The sequence below is a fragment of the Apium graveolens genome, chromosome 1, assembly GCF_009905375.1.
Source record: "Apium graveolens cultivar Ventura chromosome 1, ASM990537v1, whole genome shotgun sequence".
NCBI classification, from domain to species: Eukaryota; Viridiplantae; Streptophyta; class Magnoliopsida; order Apiales; family Apiaceae; genus Apium; species Apium graveolens.
This window is the reverse complement of record NC_133647.1, coordinates 199,160,995-199,169,142: the sequence shown is the minus strand read 5'-3', so window position 1 is coordinate 199,169,142 and position 8,148 is coordinate 199,160,995. Positions and strand designations below refer to the sequence as shown.

Genomic DNA, 8,148 nt, shown 5'->3' with positions numbered 1-8,148 from the left:
AAAGATCTGAAAATAAATTAATATTTACATTTCCTAAAATATCCCTGAAAATTTTAACAAAATTAACGAAAAGGGTGCAATTTGTCGCGTCGAAATAGTAAGGGGATGCAAAGTGCAGTTATCTAAAGTATAGGTAAAAAATGCATTTTGCCCAAACCATGGGAATGCATTTTGCAAATAACTCTAAAAAGAACATATAACATTATGGTGTAGTGGTATGATCTTGTATAGGTGAATGAAATATCACGAGTTCGATTCCCACAAACCACATCTTCTTTTTAGTAGTGGCATGATGTTGTATCCGTCAATGAAATATCACAAGTTCGATTCCCACAAACCACATCTTTTATATTAAAATTAAAAACAGGGGTAGTTTAGCCTTTTCAATGAGTCTTTTTAATCTCACTAATTATCCCCTTGTTCGAATGTACCAAAATGTATTCTTGGTTACACTTTCTAAATTTGAAAATATAATAAAACCTAAATCTACTTCCAATGATACGACTTGATCAATACATAACATTAATGATTAAATACATAGTCAACTTCAGAATTTAACCAAGGTACAAATTCATCCTAACATTACAAAGTTCCAAGCACCCCAAAATAAAAGTTTCAAATTACGTCTTAAGTTGCCATTAACTACTGATATTAGTTCACAAACCATCAAGTACTTAAATAAGTAGCTAGTAGCTGCTTAAACATCAATACTATTATCTGCACTGGAGTTGGAGTTTCCATCTGCAATAAAGTTGCCTCACACCATATCTGGCCTGTAGCAGTCATCAAAGCGACATCGAATAGCAGTCATCTCTGGGCTAGTTAATGTGTCGATGCATCTCTTCTCGGATGTAGATATAACGTCAACTCCTCTTTTCATATTGCCTATAAAGACATGTGAATCATCCCAACCTCATATTCCTCCGTCCCGTAAAAGGGAATACAAAGTTAATTTCATTCTTCAAATTTTCAAGCATAACAATAGATAAAGAAGGTAATATATCACAAGCAGAGCCAAGAAATTTCTAAAAAAAAATGAAATTGTAGGTCATTTTTTTAAGTATAGCGTGACACTGTAAAAAATCTACATTTTTTATGTCCTTGAAGTATGGATGTTAAGTACACATTTACACATTCAAGAAAATAATTTTTTTCTTCATAACAGTATTTTCAGTTGTCTTCAGGGGAACAACAAAATTCTCTCCAAAATCATCTTCACTTATATTTTGACTGGCAAATAAGTAACCTCAAAAAAGTAAAAGAGATTATACAACTTTACATAGGAAGATGAAATACTTTAACCATAGAAGCAAAAGAATGAATTGGCTCCATCATAACAAACAGAAACAAAAGGCACCAACAACAACTTATATAACAACTATAGCTATCTCGGTGTATGCAGTCCTAATGTGACAAGGAATAATTTCCACCTATGCATTTCCCATATTTCTATGCTTTTATATTTGTAAGTTTTGATCAATGCTAATTATGTGTTTCCTTGTACGTGTGCCTATTGCTACACTAGAACGAAATATTGTTCCAAAAACCAAAACATAATTGCTTAGAGAACTTAATTTAACCTCCAGCGCAGAAAATAAAATAAATTGCTTAAAGAACTCAATTAAACCTCTAGTCCATATGTACCCATAAAAAAGGACAAAAATAAGAATGTTAACCTGAATAGAATACACCACTCCATTTATTGTCAAGAAAGTTGGTCTAAGACCTTCAGTGGATACAGCACAAGCCTGCACAATTGATTCATTAACATCAGAATAGCAAGCAGAAATTAGAACGAGAAGTAAGGTTCTTTAAAAGCGTACCTGATAGTATATTTCTGCCCAAAATAAAACCAACAGTGCATAAAGTTGTGAAAAATGCAAGACTTGGCACATCAAACAATATATGCCGAATAATCTGTAAAAAAGAAGAGCATGCTAAGCTAAGGACAAATATAATATCAAGATATGAACGTGAACATATATAAATTCAGATTGTTATTAACCTCCAGCTGAAAATTCTGTGCATCTCTCCGAAACACAAAAACAACAACACGAACTGCATAATATTAACAAGAATGTCAAGAAACAAGCTAAAAACCTAAAATCAAACCAGACAGAGCTTTGATTTCAAGTGCATTAAACATGTCTGAAAACAAACCTCCGTTCACCAAGAGATTAAGAAAATGAAAGACCTTCTGAGTTGTCCAGCCATACCCTGTTACTCTTAATTGTATCCGAACCAATTGTATCTGTAATAACAAAAACCATAGTAATTACTACCACAGGATAACCTCAGATACGTTTCCAATGTAATCTCTAACTCCATTCCCTTCACACATTTACCTTTCGTCCATACACAATCATGATAAAGTAATCAACTAACTACTTATCAGCCTCTTCACAGTTATATTATTTTATAACAGAAAAACGTCTCAACTCTCAACGCTTCAATATAAAATGTCACTAATTTATCACAACTACATACATGCGCGTAGTCAGTTACCTCAATTAACTGTAATCAAAGCCTGGATTCAATCCAATACATAAACATCTCTTGCTAAATAATATATCACACCATAAAAACCTGGACTGTACACACTAACTGAGGTAATGAAAATAACAGATGAGCCTTTACTCAAGAACAGAGCTGCATTCTACAATAGAAAGGAAGAAAACAGAGAAAACCTCGAGTAAAATAGAAGGTAAAATTGAATTTTTACTAAGCAATTGCCAGAACATCAAAGGGAAAGTGGTTTGAGACTTATCTCTTCTTTTTTTTCTAATTGATATGAAACTTTATCAGTAACAAGGTTATTAGTGAGCATCTTGACATTGTAACGAGATTATACTCTGCGGACTTTACCTTTACTAGTAGTATACCACTTTTCACATTAATTTCCAAAATGCTGCGAGTAGATGGATTTGTAGCAGCATTGGAAACCACCACATCTATTTTTCCAAATTTCTGGAAAAAATAATTAATTCTCACAAGGTCATAAAACCAGGCGAACAATGATATCAAAGTAAGTATTTATGAAATTCTAAACAACTCCAGCACAATGACACAACCAAGTGACATTCATGAGCAGCATCTTTGTTTACAACATTACAGAAAGCATCAATCATTCCGAGACAGAACAAATCAGAGTACATAGTCTCAGACCATACAACCTTAGGCAAGTGAGGAATAATCTTACTCCTTGAACATATTTTGAACAAAAACAAGTAAATTTGAATTAACCTGAACTGTGGTGTCAACGAGATTCTTTCTTTGACGAGCATTGATACAGGACACACTAATCCCAATTGTGACGACCTCAATCTCGGGGTTAGGAAATGAGGACTCACACACCTCTAATCTACTAATTAAATATGCATAAACCCCGATTAACTACTAACAGGATCAACAGGATAAAGTATGAGACAAAATTACAACTACCAATCACCGAATATAACTTACAAACCCAAAATATTATTAAATAATCAATATCGATTCCGGATGGGAACCGACAGATAACCCATTATATCTTTAAACACCTCTTTACTAGGCGCGAGCTCGCTCATAACCTGTACTACATGCTCTGGCAACTGGAAGCCCTCAAAACGGTAGGGACCACCAGGTACGCTCTTACGAGCAGTGCCCCTAAGCCTGACCATCTTCTTGCTTAACTGCCATGGTTAGATTAAGACAAAACAATGAGTATAAAACTCAACAAGTAACTAAATAGCAGTTCTACAATAACAATTCTCAATATGCTTTGAACAAACTAGGGCATTCTATTTGAGCTAAACTAGGTGGCAGATTTCTGTATATTCATTTTTTTTGCTTTCTTTGAGATAAGGAAAGGTATATGAAGAATAGCTGGGCTTTCAAGAAACAAGGCTCGAAACAGGATGAAAGCCGACATTCAACACAAATCATTATAGGATCAAAATAGATCTTTCGGTAGAGGAAAGCAACAGTATTTCAAGATATAGAATCATTCATATGATCAACAATTTCAGGAATCAGGGTTCTGAGCTCTAAGCTCCACAATAACATAATCAACTCTTTTCAAAATAGTATAAACCATTTTCATTTCCAAAAATCAATTTACTGAATAAAAGTTTCAGTTCCTTTTCTTAAATAATCATTTAGAACCCTTGATTGGATCACTTATCTTTCCATTTCATTATATACGGGTGATCAGCCCGTATCGGCCTCCATTCCGGTCTTTAAGGTACCATTCGGCATAATTTCAGCCTTAAATTGGACTAGTCCCACTAGCCTCTTACCATGACTGGACTAGTCCCACTAGCCTCTTACGTCTCAATCCAATCCATCAGGAATTCATTTGGAAAACCTTGAGTTGGAAAATAATAGGTTTTCTAAAATTCATTTTATCATTACCAAGCCTTTGAAATCATTCGGACTCTTTCAAGTCGAAACTCATTCTTAATTCAGATTTTTAAAGAAACAAAGTTCAGGGAGTGAATCAAAGATACGCAAGGATCAATTCTCAAGAATTCTGTATCAAGGTTAATAAGGTACTAAATTTGAAGGATCAGAAATAACTTAGGGATCATTAGGGCGGTCAAGAGAAACAGGGTATCATTAAACAGAGTTAACCAAGATAATTAAAGGTTCAATATGATCATGGCATTATAGGAAACTTGAACAGAAAGGCAGATTATCAACGGGTGAAATCAATAGGATTATCAATAACAGGTTATCAAGAACAAAGGGTACTTCAAATCAATATCAGGGTTTCATGAAGCAAGGGTTTCATACTTTAACAGTTCAATACTCTACATGGTATGAACAACATTTCCTTTATAATCATTTACACAAGTAATCAGAGTTACTTGCCTGAAATTGCTTTCCTGAGGGTTGAACTACTGCCACCTAGTATACTTTTCCCTTTCCTAGCCCGAATGCCCTCACGCTCTGAATCTACAATAAAAATCAAAATCTTAATGAGATTCCCAACTCTCGTTCCCGGAACGATCACTCTATACGATAACTCGATTATATTCTCGAATATACGAATATAGCTTATACAAATAAGCACACAGCACGTAGCACATAGCACAATTCTGTCTCATAGTTTTCATATCCTTATATACCTAGCAATCAAAGCATACTCGCTTGACCTAGGCTATTTCTCAAATCAAACTAACACGACTCTTTTACGAGTACTAGACCCATTTACAACCAAACATTTACGTGCATACTATCACTTATATCAATCGACTTCATTCCCTTTTTTTTCTTAAATTCGAACCACATAATACAATCAACTAAACAATCCATAGATATTCACATATACGCATCCAATCATTTCATATTTGATTGTCAAAAACCAAGTTTTGACCTTAAGTTCATATGGCCTATTCGGCCTAATTACAAATACCACCATAAAATCAATCAAATACTCACTTTAATTCACATAAACACGTATCTCAATTAACAACCTTTAAAGAACCACTCTCCTTTCTTTTAATCATAGAAATCCGAACCATAATTATACATATACAATCAAATTTCTCAAAAATCACACCATACAACTTTAGTTCTAGCATGATCCAACATTTAAACTAGCACCATTTTCTTTATTAACAAATTTCGAACATAAACACCACTCAATCATGGTCATGCAAGCAAGTTCTCATTAGTCACTAAGATTTTTAGCAAAAATCGACTCAATTCTCTTTTTAAGCCTAAGACCCATTCGGGTTTATCAAGAAAACACACATGCAAATATCAATCTTGACATGCAAAGTCTTATATCACATTTTCGACTTGATTTATACCTTAACTTAGTCATTTAACTCATTCTCATCAAGATTTCCGAAGCACAAAGCCAAACATCACCTAATGACTCAACTTTAATCAAATTATTCAATCATCATGCATGCATTCACTTAATCACAAATCAATCTCTTTTAAACCCATTTTCTATTCGGCAAAAATTCAAAATTCACAATCCAAGAACCAAACAAGGACATGCACATCTTGATCCTTTTTAAAACTAACATGCCATCACGTTTAAGCCACATAAACTTAGTATTCAACAAGATTAACCCGCAAAAAAAAACCGATTCCCTCTTCTTTATTAACAAAAGCCGAAGCAAAAGTCCACAAAACCCGAAGCAAAGATTCACATGCAACCTCAATTTTTGATTTTTCTAAACACAATCATATGCACACATTCATTTACAATCAAAGGAATCATTTAATTAAACACCCACTCGATTTTTATCAAAAAAGCCAAAAACCCTTTTCCAAATTTTCAAGAAATCTTAACATGCATGCATCATTTCAAGTTTATAAATTTCAACCTTTTTATTAACAACTATCCACTATTGATTTCATGGTCAAAAACCAACTTGATCACTTTAAGAACATAAACCCATTCGGTTATATAGAAAAGCACCACATGCATCTACTAAAATTAAAGTGTATTTTGTGTAGAGTTCAGTTTTCACATCACAACTCACCACCGGTTCACCGGAGTTCATCACCGGTGGCGGTGGCTTCACGGTGGTGCCCTCATTCGAGGGTGTCCAACCATGAGCCCCCGATTTCTTAACCAAAACCAATGCAACAACACCACATGCAATCTAATTTCAGCACGTTAATCACAGAACATGAACTAATCAAGCAAGCCCTCGGTTCTTGGCTTGAAACCGAACCCAAAACACACACACTTCGGCATGCAAGCACCAATACACACATGCACATACTTCTACCTACACATAAGTATTTATCATGAAGAATTAAGGATAATTGATGAGTTTGATCAAGGAAAATGGAAGGATACCGAGAGAAATTGATGAGAGAGTCGAGAGAGAGTTGTTCGAGTGAGAGAGAGAGAGAGAGAGAGTGAAAGAAAAAGAGGAGAGAAAAGAGTGAGTGCACGACAAGAAGAAGAAAATGGGGGGAAGAAAGGAGTGTTTTATACTCCACCAAATAAGGGTAAAATAGTAATCTACTAACCCCCTTTCTAATTTGCATTTTGTTTCTCTTTTTACTCAAATGTAACAAAATTCAAAATAAAAATATTTCTCTCTCGGAAAGTCGAGAATTATTGAAAATGACATTTTTAACGCGTAGGTCTCGAAATTAGCTTTTCATCCATTACTCATAATAAGAATTTGAGCGAGCGGTTGATTTTATATGAATTTCGCAAACTCGCTTTAATAAATACCTTTTCCACATAAAAATCAATTTAAAAATGCAAAGACCCACAATTAAATTCACTTATCATTTTTAAAAAGTCTCTAAGACCTCTACGAAGATAACAGAACAAATCCCATATTTTTATCTATCTCAGATGATTTTATAAAAATGCACGAAGGTTAAATAAACCCTTATGTAAATCACATAATTCTTTTAAAATTCACAGAATTTATCACAGAACATATAATCATGCACATAGTCTAGCAATCACACGCATATAGTCACAAAATGACTCAGGTCTGATCATAGAATCTATCCCTCTTTAATCTTTATTCCCTTTTTACGCGTTCCGGGTCACGTTCAGCCTGACGGCCCGACGTTCAGCGTTTCGAATACGCTTCTCATTACCTTTGTCAATCAACACGTCTCTTAAGATGAAATACTTCATTCATTTACTTCACATATAATTCACATTTTATATTATTTTATTTCCATTTTAGGACGGGTTCCGTTCTACCTGACGGCCCGAAACCACAGCTTGACTTCTAAGCTGACTCTTTAAATTGAAACGTTTTTATCCACGCTCCTTAACTCTAGTATACAGATAAGACCAATAATCACCACTTAATCACATAATCTCATCACATAACACATACTTTACTTTCTTAATTACGACGCAAAATTCTCGGTCGTTACAATCTACCCTCCTTAAAAGGATTCTGTCCCCAAAATCTAATCTAAGCAAATAGATGGGGATACTTTTCTTTCATTTCGCTTTCTAATTCCCAGGTCGATTCCTCGACTAGTGGATTTCTCCACAACACTCTAACTAGAGGTACAACTTTATTTCTAAGCGTCCTTTCTTTTCGATCCAAAATTCGCACTGGTTGTTCCACATAGGACAAATCTGGTTGGATTTCTACCGGTTCCAACTCGATCACATGGCTCGCTTCAGCATTATACTTCTTCAGGAGAGATACATGA

General features: G+C 34.5%; 1 pseudogene; it reads right to left on the bottom strand.

The window, feature by feature from the left end:
• Positions 1 to 505: 505 nt before the first annotated feature.
• Positions 506 to 8,148, bottom strand: part of LOC141716199 (uncharacterized) — a 40,269-nt pseudogene continuing 32,626 nt past the window's right edge.